The sequence below is a fragment of the Dromaius novaehollandiae genome, chromosome 9 (genome assembly GCF_036370855.1).
Source record: "Dromaius novaehollandiae isolate bDroNov1 chromosome 9, bDroNov1.hap1, whole genome shotgun sequence".
Taxonomy (NCBI): domain Eukaryota; kingdom Metazoa; phylum Chordata; class Aves; order Casuariiformes; family Dromaiidae; genus Dromaius; species Dromaius novaehollandiae.
In genome coordinates, this window is record NC_088106.1 from 8,172,291 (window position 1) to 8,187,143 (window position 14,853).

Here is a 14,853-nt window from a genome sequence, read left to right on the forward strand (position 1 = left end):
GATGAAGTTACAGGCACAGCTTCCTTGTGCTTGCTCGCACACAGCCAGCTATATGGATTCGTAGAGTACCTCGTGGATGCAGGAGATGGTATCTTTGCAGTCTGACTTCCAATTTTTTGTGAGAAGAATCGCACAAAGTGGAGCGTTACGAAGTACAGACGGGCTGGCAACCTTTGCCTCCTGAGAGCATGTACCAAACAAGTTGTTTGCCAGCTGAGAGGGGGTTGTGGCATGCGCATCTCAACATCAGGCTGTTTTTTGCTTGCCATTGTGAAAAGAAAGAGCTTGACTTTCGCTTTCACTTTTCAGGAAGTTTGATGCCTGGAGGCAATCTGTGCTGTCCTCAGCCAAATGCTAATAATAGGCTCTAGGCACCTTTTGCGCAACGATGCGCTTAGTCAACAACTAAGTTGCATGAGGCAAAAGTGGACTGCACCAAGGCAGGAGATAGAAAGGTGAGGTTAATACAAATATGTGAACTATTTTTAGGTTGGCTGGACTAGATTAAGACCATGTCAAACATGTTAACACTTTAAAATAGAATTACAGAACTATGCTATTTTTTCTGCAGAAATCTTTTAGACTCTTTTACACTCTTTTTTTCTTTAAAAAAAAAAAAAAAACCAAAAAAACTTCTTTTAAAGCCCGTTCTCTGTGACAGGCGTTTCTGTGTAGGGGTTTTGGACTTACAACTGTGCGAGATGCAAATTATTCATTGTAATTGGCCTTTCTTGCCTTAAAACTCATATAGCTTCTTGCAGACTGTTGGGGTTTTTTATTTTTTTTGAAACTGTTTCAAAACGTCTGATCCTATGTACACATACTTGTATGTATTTTTGTGGTAGGGTTATAAGTTTCAAAAGCTAGCAGTGCAATGATGGCAAAGATTCATGATTGCTTTAAAATAGCTTTTCTTTTTGAAGTTGATTTGCTGATTATTAAAGCGTGCGAAAGGAGTTCCCTGACCCATTACAAAATATTCTTTTGCCAACAGAGAGCACAGTGCATTTTGATGATGTTTATAACTACGGTACTTCCAGAACGATTACTCCGGTAGTTCATTTTCCTATTGTTGGAATTATATATGCATGTTGTATTTAATTGAAAATGGCATGCTTGCTCTTTGCAGCGCGGGAGGTGCTCATTGGGCTTAACTCAAGAGCAAATGTGCATTTACTCCTCACATAAGCAAACATTTAGATATCCTGGCGATATCTATCTAAAGGAGAATGCATTTTATATGAGCAACGTGTGTTCTTACACTTGCATGAAACACCCACAGAACTACAGAGCTATGCTTTTCAAGTTACAGTCAATCCAACCACCAGTGGATGCTGAATGCTTAGTATTTGTTTATTCAGCTACCCTAGCTCTGTCTGCAAATCCGATAGTGGTGATTATGAAGCTTTGAGTTGTGGCAGAAGCCCATTTGTGGTCAGGTGTTGGTCTTTGTGTCCTCAGTTTCATGTGTCGATGTTGCTCCAGTTTAATTGATATCAAGTGAGGTTCTAGCTCAGATGTACCAGAAAAGAAAATGTATCTCACACCTTTAAACGTGTGTGATTTATTTAGCTCAGGACAAAGTGAAGAATGGCAAAACCTATGATAAAACATATCCTGTTCTCTGACAAAGAGATGATTGAACTTCTCATTTGTAACTAAAAGACACCTGATTGCATAAAGCTGAAAGAGGAAGAACACCTATAGAGGATGAAGAAAGACAGGGAGATATACTTTGGTGTAGAAGGAGAAGATAAATTCATGAGTGAAAAAACGTGTTAAAATAATGGTAGGGTGGTTGTGGTTTGCCTGTATTAAAATCAGGTCTGTAAGTCAGAACTAACATAAATCCAGCTTTTTGTATAATAGATTCAGGCATTCTAGAAGGTTAAGTCGTCTTGATAGATAAGTGAATTCATTTTGTATTTCAAGGTTAAATTATCCCAATTAAAAAAAAAAAAAAAAAAAAAAGGCACAAAACTTTATGTGCTTTCTGGATACATAGTTTAAAAGCCAGAAACTGATATGAAGTTTTGGGCAAAGATCAGTATGTTGATGTGACGTCCATGCATTTTATTTTGAGAGAGGGAAAGGCGGCCTTTGGTCATTCTTGTACTGGATAGGAAAGAGCTATCTGAAGCATGTTGGGAATGCTAAATATTCCATGTTTCCTTTATACGAGTAATGTTATTGGTGTAATGATTCTTTTTTCCTTAAATTCACAGCTAAAATATTGTTCAGAGAGTGAAGCACCATTGATAAATGCTAAGTTAGCAGTTATTATTTATTAATGTGCAGTGATTGTGAGTTGAAATAATGCTGGGTAACGCATATAAATCAGTTTTATCATCCGACCTCATTTTTATCCCTTATGTTATCTTCTAAAAGGTTGTATAATGACTGGTATTAATATTTCAGCCAGCTCCAGCTACTTATTCTCTGTGGTTCTGAATCCTTCCAGCGTGCCTTGTTGTGAGGTGGATAAAATGCTCCCTGTGATGGCCTTCCACGAGCTCACCCCGTCAGCTCCCAGACAGGTTTCCTTTAACTTGTGGTATGGCTGGGACTAGCAACTGGAGTGAAGGTTGTCTAGTGTGAGCAGAACTGGGAACCAGAGTGAAACTCCGGTTTGTACGTCTGGTGGATCATCACTGGATGGAAAAACATCTTGCTTGTTACCAAGGTGGGCAGCAGTCACTCAGCACATGCAAGATCTTCTGTGTTGTGTGGGACTAGCCAGCCTTTTCGAGTTGTTAATGCCCATCTTTTTAGTAACTAAATTTTAAAAAGTAGCCTTTCTTTCATCAGCACTCATAACTTGTTTTTTTATATTCAAGATAAAATTTGTGTGACCTTGTTTAAAAAAAAAAGTGAATGAGTACAAGATCAAATTCTGTTTTTCTCTGTAAAATATGTATACATAGTATATCTGAGAAGTGGGGGGAAAAAATCCCTTCCTACAGGTTGAGACTCTTTCCTATCCCTTTTAAACATTTGAACATACTCTTTACATGATGCTTAAGCCTTCAAGTCAAAGTTACGAGCTGCTTTAACCAAGTTTGAGTCCAAAAATGAGACCCAAACCAGGACAATAACAAAGTGACACGAAGATTGACTACACTGTACTTGCTGGATAAAGTGAAAACTGCTGAAATATAAATCTTATATCCTGGGATTTCACTGCCTGCTGGAACTAATCTCATTAACTCAAAACCACCTGAGGCTTAAGAGATATACACTGCCGTGGGAAATTATATTTATCTCGTCCTAGGGGGAAATCCGTTCCCTCCCCCAGCTTACCTTACTTTTGACTTTGCCATTCTTGAATTACCAGGTCATTTTTCCCCCATGGGAAAGTCGTCATGGCTCACAGCAGTGTACTTACTGTATCTCAGGTTCACTGCTACGTGAATGCTCAGTTCATTGTTCTTAAATAATTTTGTAAAGAAAACAAAGATTGGGAAAATAATACTACCATATGATAGCAGTTTACTTAAAGATAACCCCCCCCCCCCAAAAAAAAAAAAAACCCACCAGTTTCTCCAGAGTTACAGGCACAGATTCTGAAATTAAAAACAGGAGGGAAAACAGCTCGTTGGAAACGTTCAGGGAGTTTTATAGCCAGTGTAACCTAAAAGTACTGTTTAAAGAAAACTCAGTATTTTAAAAAAAGAAATTAGATGACTCCAGTAACTGGAGTCAGAAATTTGAAATGCAAGGTTGCAGGTTTAAATGCTGTTGAGCATTGCCAGTGAGACAGCTGTGTAATCATGTGGTTCGTTATTGCGCTTTTTGGATTGGGGCTAGATCCCACATGTCTATGTTCAATACCAAAGCCTGGCCAGTAGAAATATTCCTGTTGACACGAAGGCACTTTGGGTGAGGCCTTGTCTGATAATCCTGTTGGACTTTGCAGAGGGACAAAACGACCTTGTTCAAGTGTCTCTTAATGCTTGACCATTTACAGAAAAAAAAATCGATTTTGGGCTACCCATTAACTGCTCAAACATTAAAGGATACTAAGGAGAAATGTAACACGAAAGCTGAACTAGCTCTCAAAAGCAAACTTAACTAATGGCCTGAGCCGGTTTGCAGAGCGCCTTTGGCAGCAAACGCATCCCCGGGGAGCCTGGCCCGCGGCTCCCTGCTTCCGGAGGAAGATAGCCCAGGGCACGCTCGCGCTGGGGAGGGAAGCTGTTTGCACATCTTTTGCAGAAGTGCCCTAATACCGCTTCCTCCTTTTCCTTTCAAGCCCAGGAGCCTGTAGCTGGCATATTCCTGCTAATGACAGCTCTGGTGACCTGACCTGTGAATCTTGGGATAGCCGGGGAGACGGACGTGCCTGTTGCGCTGAATAAGAGAAATGACCGCTCAGTAAAACTGTACGAGTTCTGCAAAATCTAGTTCTGCTCAAAGAAACGGCTTGTGGATTTGAGCAGCTGTGGTGTCAAAGTTCAGCACTGATAGTGGCTCGTTAGCCCTAAGTCACCACATTAACAACCAGCCATTTGAAGTGTCCCGTATTAATAGCATGCCTATAGGGACAACAATAAATACAGTTGCAATTGTAGAACAATTAAAGTAGTAAATATGATACAGTGTAGTGCCCCATTCCTGTCTCATCCTTATGGCATGAGTGGAGCCCAGGATAGAGTGGCATGGCACCCCTCTGGTGTGTTTATATGGTGGAAAATAGGAATGGAAATTTGAATTTTCAAAGTGTCATTTTCTCCCTTGCAATAAAAGTGATGTGTGCTTCAGCACCGTTTGATTGGAGTAACTGGTACCTTGCATGAATGTTGGACCCTGTTTCTTCCATGATGGGTGTCATGAAGTTTGGACACCATGGACCTCGCTGTAGGCCAAATTTACAGAACGTTTCCCTGGTCTTGAAAATAAGACATGTTTGAGTGTTTTCAACATCTACAGAGGGGCCTGCTTTTCTCCTGATTTACATCCAAGGCCACCCTGCAGTTTCAGGGAGGGTTAAACAGGACTTAGAATAAGACCCAGCCTAACTGAACCTTTACTATGGTAAAATGTCACACTTGACTCTATAGGGAGGATGTCATAGCTGTGAATGATGAGCAGTGGTTTTTTTTTTTTATGTTGTGAAAAATAAATAGGGTGAATGTTGGGCAATAAGGATGCTTGATTAGGGTTGTGGGGTTTTTGTTTTTTTGATTGGTGGTTATTTGTTTGCATATTGGACCCACTAATGGACCAATTCATGCTTGATTTAGCAGATTTTAAAAACAGATGCATATTAACTATAATATACTTAAATATTCCTGGTACTGTTACTAATAGACCAAGTCAATTTGTGCCACAAATAATCCGGTGTATAGTGCTCACGTATTGTGATTTGTTAGGATGCCTACCTGAGTTCTGTGATAAATCACACAGCAGTTTATTGGATGAACCCTAACTTTGTATGCAAGGCAATAAAACTTGCAAGTTAAGCTTGAGAAACCAAGAACAAAATGCAGGGAATATTCTTACTTATATTTTAATGGACATTCAAATTATCTGGTCTGTTGGCATAAGTGTCCCATTAAAGCAATTTAAGGGAGTATGATGAAATACATATAAGCAAATAGTAACAAAGAGTATTCGTATGTCTGGGGAAGAAACATCCATGTAAACTTACCTGGCCGGTTGTAACTGAGCTATATAGTGCTAATTATGTATTGTCATGTTGTGGTATAGCTATAAGAGAATTTGACCAAGTATTGTTGTTTACTGAACAATGAATAAATCAATGGAGTAATAAAGTGATTATGGATATTGTGTTGCTAAAATAAAGACTGTACTGGTGTTTGCTTCCTGAACTCTACCATACATTTCTTTCCATTCCCACACTGATAAGTACTGCATACTGTAGTTTATTTAGTGATGTACAGGCAGTTAATTCTTAAAAGAGCTAAGGAGCAGGAACCTGACACCTTGAATGATTTATGTGTTTTCTATGTAAGCTTGTTTCTGTTTCGTAACCTTTAAAATGTGGGTTTTAAGAGTGGTATCATTAAAATTTATACTCCCTCTAGTATGTGATGTTAGTCATTATTGCTCTGCTATGCCTCCAGATCACCTGCCTGAATTATAAAACAACCTTCCTCTGAGCTAAGTTCTCACTTTTGCTCGCTAGAGTAAATGCACGTTGACTTCATTATTTCTCAGTGGTGTTCCCGTCCTGGAGCAGAGGTCAGAATCTGGCCTTTTCTGCTTTCCATGCAGATGTGAAAGGTTGCTAGGAGTAACTGTCTTTCTAGGAATGAAATAATTGTCTCTTAAGTTTTGAGAATTGATATTAATCACAAGAAACTGCCACAGAACTTGTTTTGAAGTGTACTTTATTTTTGTTTTGTAACTTGCATTTTATCAGGATCAGAGTGTGAGTGAAGGATTGAAATTCGTCTGTGTATTGATATGCGCAGTAGGTGATTGAGTGTTGCACTGGGCTTTTACTCGCGGCTTATGTTGGCAGACCTTCTAGCAGATTGCACAACAGAGGAATTAACTTATTGCAAGATCCCGAAGCATGACTTACAATTCCACCTTCTGTCTCTATGACATCTGGGATACTTTTCTTGAAGTGCAGACTGAGTAGTTTTGTTGTGGATGTCTTAGGGTTTATGGGTTTTTTTTTTCTTCCTCAAACTTTAACTCAAGCAAAAGAGCTGGGATTGGAGCTCTTCTTAGCAACATCAATGGAAGAGTATTATTTAAAAAAAGCTTAGCACTGTTCTATTGGTCTTAATGAAGGATAAAAGACAATTTAAATGGGGCCTGAGGCTGCCACAAGATATTTAGTAGTGTCATCTGGTTGCATTGAAAGAAGATGTGTGATGTAGTATGAGAAATCAGGTTTCAGCAGAGGATAGAAAAATTGTTGGTGGAAAGCTTGAATGCCAGAATTTAAGTCCTTTATTAAAGATGAAAAATGTAAATTGACAAAAGTAAGTGTTGTAGGCATGCATTTTTTTGTCACTGTTTTGAACTGTTTTTATTTCTGGACTGTGCTTGATTCAGGTTAGCCCTTACAGTATGATCCTTTATTGGTCTGTAGAGGATGCAGGTATGCAGAAGGACTGATTACATCCTCCCCTTCTTTAAGACTGTGGCTCGTGAGTGTTTCTTGCTTCATTTGTGTGGGGGCTCTTCTCCATAACTAATGCCAAGGAACTCCTGATTCTATAGAAACTTTTTAATATATGGAAAAGTTGAAAGTTCCTCAGCATATTGTATTGCCTGTTGTATCATTTAAATAATAATTCTAATTATTAAAGATCATAGCTCAGTTCTGCTAATCCCTATCCCTAAGAACGTATCATAGTACCCTCATGTTACCTTGGGAGATGAGGTCTGAACACAAGACACATAGTACGACAGAAATGCTGAACTATGTTCTCATCTGTTGTTTTGTCTGGATTTATAGCTGCAGAATAAATGCAGTCAGTTGTTACCTCTTCAAGCCAATGGGTCGTCTTGGAGCATTTGGGATAGTGCTGCACATTTAGTTGCAATTATTAAAATTCCCCTCTCTGCTTCTGTTTCCAAAATGGTTATTTTCTCCATATTTCTAAGGCAGGTTTCATCTCATGTTACAAATGTCCCTATTTATTTTCACAATAAAGAAAATGTGAACATCGGGGGTTCTTGCATCGAGTCCTTCTAGTAGCACAATTCCTAGGGTGGGAAAGGGCGCTCTGTGGGATATGTTGCCATCCTTCCTAATAGCAAATAAGGTCTGTTTTAAGAGTCTGGTTCCCCCCTACCCCCACTGTGGCTAGTCTTTGATTAGAGTAAAATATTACTCTATACCAGTAGAAGTTTAACTTTGCTCTATACTATTTATTCTTATTTTTTAAAAAATGTCTGTAGAAACAGTTTATCCTCTCCATTGTGAGAGGGCTTCTGTACATAAGCATCAGTGAGGTAGGGAGGAAGGTAGGAAGGAGAGCTGTGATGCTGATTAGAGGAGGCCGAGTTGAGTTTTTCATAGGGTTAACGCTTTCCAAATTGGATGATAGAAGATTGAAAGTGAAGGGCACACTCCTTGTTGCAGGAAAGTGTTAGAGTGGTCCTAATGCAGAATCTCATTAAAGCAACTGTCAGGATTCCTCTATTTTACCATCACCTCCCCTATTCTATAAGAGGCAACTGTCGTTTTGAGTGAGCGTACTGCCAAAGAGGCATTTACAAATAAATGAAAAATGTCACAATTGATTTTGCTCCTTCTGGAGTACTGTGTGTCAGCTTTGTCACAAACTTTGTTACTCTCTTTTTCAGATTTTTTGGCTGGACGTTGGAAATTGCTTTGGATGGCTCTGGGCTTCTTTCTGTTGACCCAGGGTAAGTCCCCTGGATTATGGCGTTTAATTAACATTTGTGCACCAGTTAGATAATATTGCTCTTTCAGTGCTTGCGAACGATGGAACACTAGAAGCATATACCAGTGACCTGATGAATGCATATCAAAGCTGCAGGATACAGTCAGCTGTTGAGGTGCTACTAACGTAAAGGTTTCATTTCATTGTTTGTTCTACGTAGATGTATATGTGTATTACGGTAATTACCTGAGAAATATTGCATGCAACAATGCTAGCTGTATAAAATATACATAGCTATATTTTTTCCTTTGTTTCTAAAGAATATATAATATTCCTAAGTTGATAGTGTTCTTTTCCTCAACTTTTATTTATAATTTCTCACTCATTTTCAATATATAGTTATATAACTATTAAAGTGCCCACTGTTGCTTGTAAATGTATCAAAAGGTAAGCCAGTTCTGTTATTTATTTACACATTTGCTGGCTGGATAAGTGAACCTAATGGGCATTATAAATAGACCCATTTAATGCAAAAATGTTATCAGGAGAATGCAAATCTGTTGGAATTTCATTATAAGAAATATTTGAAATGGTTTAGATGCAGCGGAGCATCTAAACTACTGTCACTTTTAATAAAATATAATGTCTGATTAGTTATTTTCTCCTTGCACTTCATTCTTGCGATAGCAATCAAAAGTACACGGAGTATTTTACTAAAACTGCAGTGAAAGAGAACTTCATTAACATGTATAGAGTTGCCTATGACTCCTTAAATAGGAGTTGAAGGTTTTTAAAGACAGATCTAGTGCTACTCTTAAGTGTAGTCTTTATTCTTTTTCTTCCTCTGTGATTTCCAGTGGTGATGTGCAATTGTTTAAGAAAGGTAACATGCAAATAGCAGTAAGAAAAGAGTTTATTACTGCTTCTCCATTAATTTCAAAAGGTAAATTCACATTGTATAGTAAGAGTTGTTTTATGCCTCTTTGTGTGGGTACCTCTGAAGAGATTCAGCAGATTCCCACAAATTTTTCAGTCTGTAAATGGTGTGCATTCTGTATTACAGGGCACACTTAATTTTTTTTTCCTTATAGCATATTTTTAAATGTTATTGAGGCTTATCACTATTGCTAATAGACTTTTTAAAAACAGAAGAACTGATGAAAATCATGTTGCTGTCATTCTGTTCTTACTCTCTCTAAACGCTTGGGAAATCCAGGAAGAAATTGTACCCTTCAAGGGAAAACAAGAACAGGGTACAGCATTACCTGCTCTTTGTACAGATGTATTTTCTATTCCTTCTTCATTTGGGATAGTAATATAGCCTAGGTAGCTTAAAGTTTTTACACTATAGAGATTTCTTCGCATTGATGTGTGAATATTCGTCAGCTGTTTCTGCTTTTTTTTTTTTTTTTTAACCCAGAGGCTTTAGTCTTTACTATAGATGGAGGATTACAGGTGTCAGTCAGTTCACAGCCAGTTTTTACAGCTGTGATATACTTCTGGCTTCATTAAAATTAAATGTGTGGAATTTGTTTTAAAATGAATTTTAAAATCTATATCTAGAATACCTGTCAACGTTCCTGAGATTTTTAGAGTTTTTGTTCTTTTAATTAGAAACTAATATTTGGTCATTGAAACTACCAAAGAACACCCTTAATCTGTGCTTTGGATAGACTCTTTTGTTTCTGCATTAATACAAACTTTGGTGTCCCTAATAATCGTATCGTATTATCTGTGGTAGGCTGCCCCACCTTGCTTTTATTTGTTTGCTTTAAAAGAAAATCTGAGCGCCAAATCTAGAGCAGAGACTGAAAACAAGCTCTGGCAGTGTAAGAACTGATGATATTATAATTTCATTGAATAAACCAGACAGTTTAAGGCTGGTGTGTGTGTGTAATTAATATTGTTACTATAAAGAAAAAGGAAGGAAGTAAAAATTAGAGGTGAAAATGCAATAGAACTCTGGCATTATCAGTTGTAGAGACTCACCCCAGCCCCCCAGCTCAAATCACTGTGGTGCATTTACTGAGGGTTATGTTCTAACTTTAGTGGGAGGTGGTCTAAGATCTCCATTCATCAAATAGTAAACATGGAATAATGAAAAAGAAGAAAAGAGAGAACACACACAAACCCACTGCTTATTTAGTTTGCTAATGAATATGCAAGTAGGGGGGGTAAGCCTAGGAAAAGCCAAAGGGATACACAAAGGCACGTACTCCCATGGGAACTCTTTCTGGCTAGTGTGGCAAAGGAGAGTATGCTGTAGTAGTAATACAGGCTTCCAGTAAATTTATTTTCAGCCAGGAACAAGGGAAGAGGGAACTGAACTAAGAGTTGTGTCTTTCTGTATTTCTGTTCCTATACTGCAAATTAAAATGTTATAACTATCAAAATTTCAATTCACCTGAATGTGTTTTCTAATAACTGGACTTTTCTTGTGGTGACCACAATAATTTATTTGTTTGGCTTCTGAATCCAGAATATTCTTGCAACCCCTTTTTGTATAAAAATGCTTGTGCGTCTTTTTCCTTTTGAAATTAATAAAGCAGATGCCCTATTTCTTGATCATGGGAGACATACCAGTCTTGTAGTTCATTGAGATGACTCATAGACACTTCCCACTCCCCAAAGACATGACTTCATGGGATGAGAAGAAAAAGTAATTGAAAAAAGGGGGAAGTGAGGGAGAAGAATATGGTCAAGTGGAGAAAGATAAGGTTTGGAGGAGTTATTATTCATGGGTGTCTTTTAAGTTATCACTATTTCACTTTTGAAATATACAAATAAAAATCTGAGGGTCACTTCTCATTAAAACAAGGCTGATTTCCAACCCTTTTGTTTTGATTATGGAACATTGTTACTCCTTGAGTGTCCGCACTATTCCACTGCCTTCAATGAGATCACTCATGGAATGAAGAAATGGTTCCTTGCATCTCCGTATCGGAGGCTTGCTGCTGTTGACTTCTCTTTCTGGTGCTTCTCAGCCTGCTCTGTGTGGCTGCTGCCTTTTAGTTATAAAACATCCATTATCCAACTGGTATCCTGTGAACTTTTTTGCATAGATGCTTTATAAATAGCATTGCTTCAAGTGGTATAAAAAAATTAATAGCAGCAAGGGCACATGAACAGAAGCTGCCCACAACAAAGTGCTAGCAAACAATTTGCAATTGCTTGTGGCTGAATGAGTTGGTTTTAGTTAATTTGCTCTTCAGACAGCAATAATGAGGTAAAATGCATCTTACTCATTTTCATTGTGGCACGGTGGTCCAGCCTGAACCATTTAATTTTACAGGGCTGGACAGGGCAAAGGAAATTGCTAATCACTTGGTTAGTTGATCATTCTGTCACTGTTGTCTCTAGCTGTAATGTGTTAACAATGATCAGAGATTAAATGTCAGAAAATCTCCAAACTATATAGGAAAATACCGTGAGGTAGCTTAATGCAAAATAGTTTAGTTGCTGTTTTAATCAGCAGACTAAAGGTAGGGGAGGAAGCTCACATGCTGATTCCTAGGGTCAAAAAAACCCCTTTAATCAAAATACAGTGGTGTGAATTGCATGTGGTATGATCATTGATGATGATATATTTGCATGATATATTTGGAGGTGGAGGGAAGTATCTTTGACTACTACATTTCCTTGAGTCATTATTTTGGAAAGAACATCTTGGAAATTGTTTCAATGCTTAAAAGTATTAGCAGGACTTAATACATTTGAATTTTTTTACCTATCCAATTTTAATATTTATTTAAGTGACAAAAGATAATTGCTGCTAACTTTTTTCTTTTTTTTTTTTTTGCATTTACTAGAACAAAATGGTTTCAGATTTCATTCAGAAATGGTTCTAAAGTACATATGCCTGCATATAGATTTGAATCACAGTAAGAGAATAAATGAATTACAGTTGAGTTAGTAATATTGGTTCCATTTGATCAGCAAGTCCTTAGGAACTTCGGAAGTCCTTTGAGAGTCCAAAGTCCTTTGGAAACTTTGACTATAGTTAATAATGGCTGAACACAACTCCTCTTATTTTTTTATGAGCTCTAGGAACAAGTTATGCAAACGTGTTCCTGATTCTGTTGGTCTTCAGTGGAGCCAGGCTTTACCACAGTGTCTTCATATAAAGAAAACAATTGCAGGCTTAATTTATTTATGTATTTTTCTTCCCCATTAAGGATTTGCCCTTACTTTCCACAGCTTTTTGCTAAAGAGCTTGGATTAAAGCTCTTGAATTTAGTATATAGACATAATTAAGATTTTAACGTTTGTAAAACTTGAATTGTGTGTGGAAGGCAGAGAGAGATTGCAACGGCCTACTAGCACTGTGCATCAATGCTAAGATGATACATAAGGTGAGCGACGTTTTTTTCGACAGAAATGTGCTGCCATTTTAAAGCTTTACCTCTTGCTTTCTAAAGGGCATCATAAAGCAATTAAAGAGGACCATAATGCAATCCTTAAGGATTGCATGCTAATAAGAGGGATGAATTAATCTTTTCTGATTGTGTAATAGTATGCAACTCACCACGGAAATACTGTGGAACTACAGAATAATCTGTAAAACAACATATAGTTTTTCTAGAATACTTGTTATAAAGGTCCTAGAGGGCTCATCCTTCTTCTGGCGATTTTGCTTGTAGCAAAGGAAGTGAAAATATTTATCTTCAAATTAAAAATTGATGAGGAATGCTATTTGCCTTGCCTTAAAGAAAACACATGTAAAATATACTTATGCTCAGTGAGGACTGAACACTACTAGAAAGTTTGTGCCAATGCAGATAGGCTCTTTTTCGCTACAGATGATGATGAGTTTTTGCAGATAGTGTAAACTAATACAATGATGCAGTTGTATGCTGTAGACTTAAAGGCTGAGAATTCTAAGTGTTGTATTTCCAGAGCTGGATGGAGATCTGGATTTGTCTAGCTGGGACAGTGTTACCAAGTGGTCTTGACTGTTTTCTGTCATTTTTTTCTTTGTTTAGTGGCATAACTGATGTTCTAAGTGTATTTGTAATAGAGAATTGTGTTGACTGGAAGGGGAGGGGAGCTGCCAATGGAGAGCTTGGATGGAGGAAGACTAGAAATATTATTCAGTGGATGCTTGTTGAGCAGACATGGTTCTGTGTGCAAGTCCCTCTGAGCTGACATATTCTTTAGCTTATCACGTGGGTTTAAAAACCCTCAAGGATGTTATTTTGCTGTCTTTTTGTTTTGCCTGTGTAGGACATGTTTCTCATTGTCGTATGAAGGTAAGACACTTGCAAGGTTCTTCCTGTTGCGCCAGGCTTGTGTGTTTCTGCTGTTCTTTTGAGTTCTGCTCATCAAAGCAATTCTACTCAAGTGTTGAAAGCAAGTTGTTAGTTCTCGGCCTGGTGCATCCCTAAATAATACCCTTTTTTTGAAGGGTAAACCAGAAGCTATGAAGTGTCAGTGTAGCTCTAGCAGCTTTGGATGTCTTATAGTAAGTCCTAGTTCTGTTTTCTATGTTTACTCACTTTAAATTACTTTGAACATTTTGGATGATAAAAGAGTAGAAATCTTAACAAGAAAGAGGAAAAACTGACTTCTTATCCTTAACTCTGTGTTTGATCACAAGCTTCATTCTTCACTGTAACATATGAAGCTTGCAGGGTCTGACAGTGCTGGGAAATTCCCTTGACTGTTGCCTTGCTTTGGACTTTAAAAGCCAAACAACATACATAGAAATCTTATGTCATAGTCCTGTTTGCTCTGATTTTCACACTGATTATGAAGAGAATCAGGTCAGGTCTTGTAGGATTTAAGAGTCTGGTCTTCTCACTGATGCAGCTGGACTATAACTGACACGGTGTGTTAGCTGCTACTGGACCATGGTATAGCTGTAGAATAGAGGTGAAGGAGGAGTAACAAAGAATATGATGAAATGTGCAAGTCCAATGTATAAATGTGGCCCTTATGCATTGGAGGCACAATATCCCCTTAATTTCTGTAGGTCTATGCTTTGCATCAGCTCAAAGTTGGTAAGGATGAGAAGCTCCTAATCTCTCCAGGGAGGTATGCATAAGGATGTTAACTGAGTGCATCCACTGTGAAATACAGTAATTAATGCTCTTATTCTAAATGCTTTAGCATTGTGGGTGGGGTGGGAAAGCACTGTTTCTATGCCAAATATTCTCAAGGCTTTGTTTTCAGGTAATGCACAAAAGTCCATCCAGTGTGTTTTAGTCTTTCTGTTGCCGGCATTCCTCTGGTCACATGCTCTTGAAAGTTTGTTTGATCCCTTATCTTATTATGGCAAAGGCTTTGGAAATGTCCAGCAAAAATTTGGAAGTCTAATTAAAAGCAAACAAAAAAAGAATTTAAGCCCAGCCTTGACATCCTTGTTCAGTCAATACTTCGATGATGACCTTGCAGTGCCTATGTGGCTTAGCCCAGAGGAGGCTGTGACTGGCTCCATAGGTGCAAATTAGAGCTGACGACCCCTTAGATTGCGTGATCCTGCAGTCAGCCTTTGGTTTCGAGCGTGTAGCATAATCAGAAC

At 38.0% G+C, this 14,853-nt stretch overlaps 1 protein-coding gene across 5 annotated transcripts in view; it reads left to right on the forward strand.

Moving 5' to 3' along the window:
• NAALADL2 (N-acetylated alpha-linked acidic dipeptidase like 2) overlaps window positions 1–14,853 on the forward strand; it is a 531,897-nt gene that overhangs the window by 19,647 nt on the left and 497,397 nt on the right. For 4 of the 5 annotated variants that reach the window (XM_064516623.1, XM_064516624.1, XM_064516622.1 and 1 more), the window contains exon 2: window positions 8,293–8,355. The exons of the other annotated variant lie outside the window; for it this stretch is intronic. The gene's annotated coding sequence lies outside the window, so the exon portion shown is untranslated. The remainder of the gene's footprint in view (window positions 1–8,292; window positions 8,356–14,853) is intronic. 5 annotated transcript variants of the gene reach the window in all.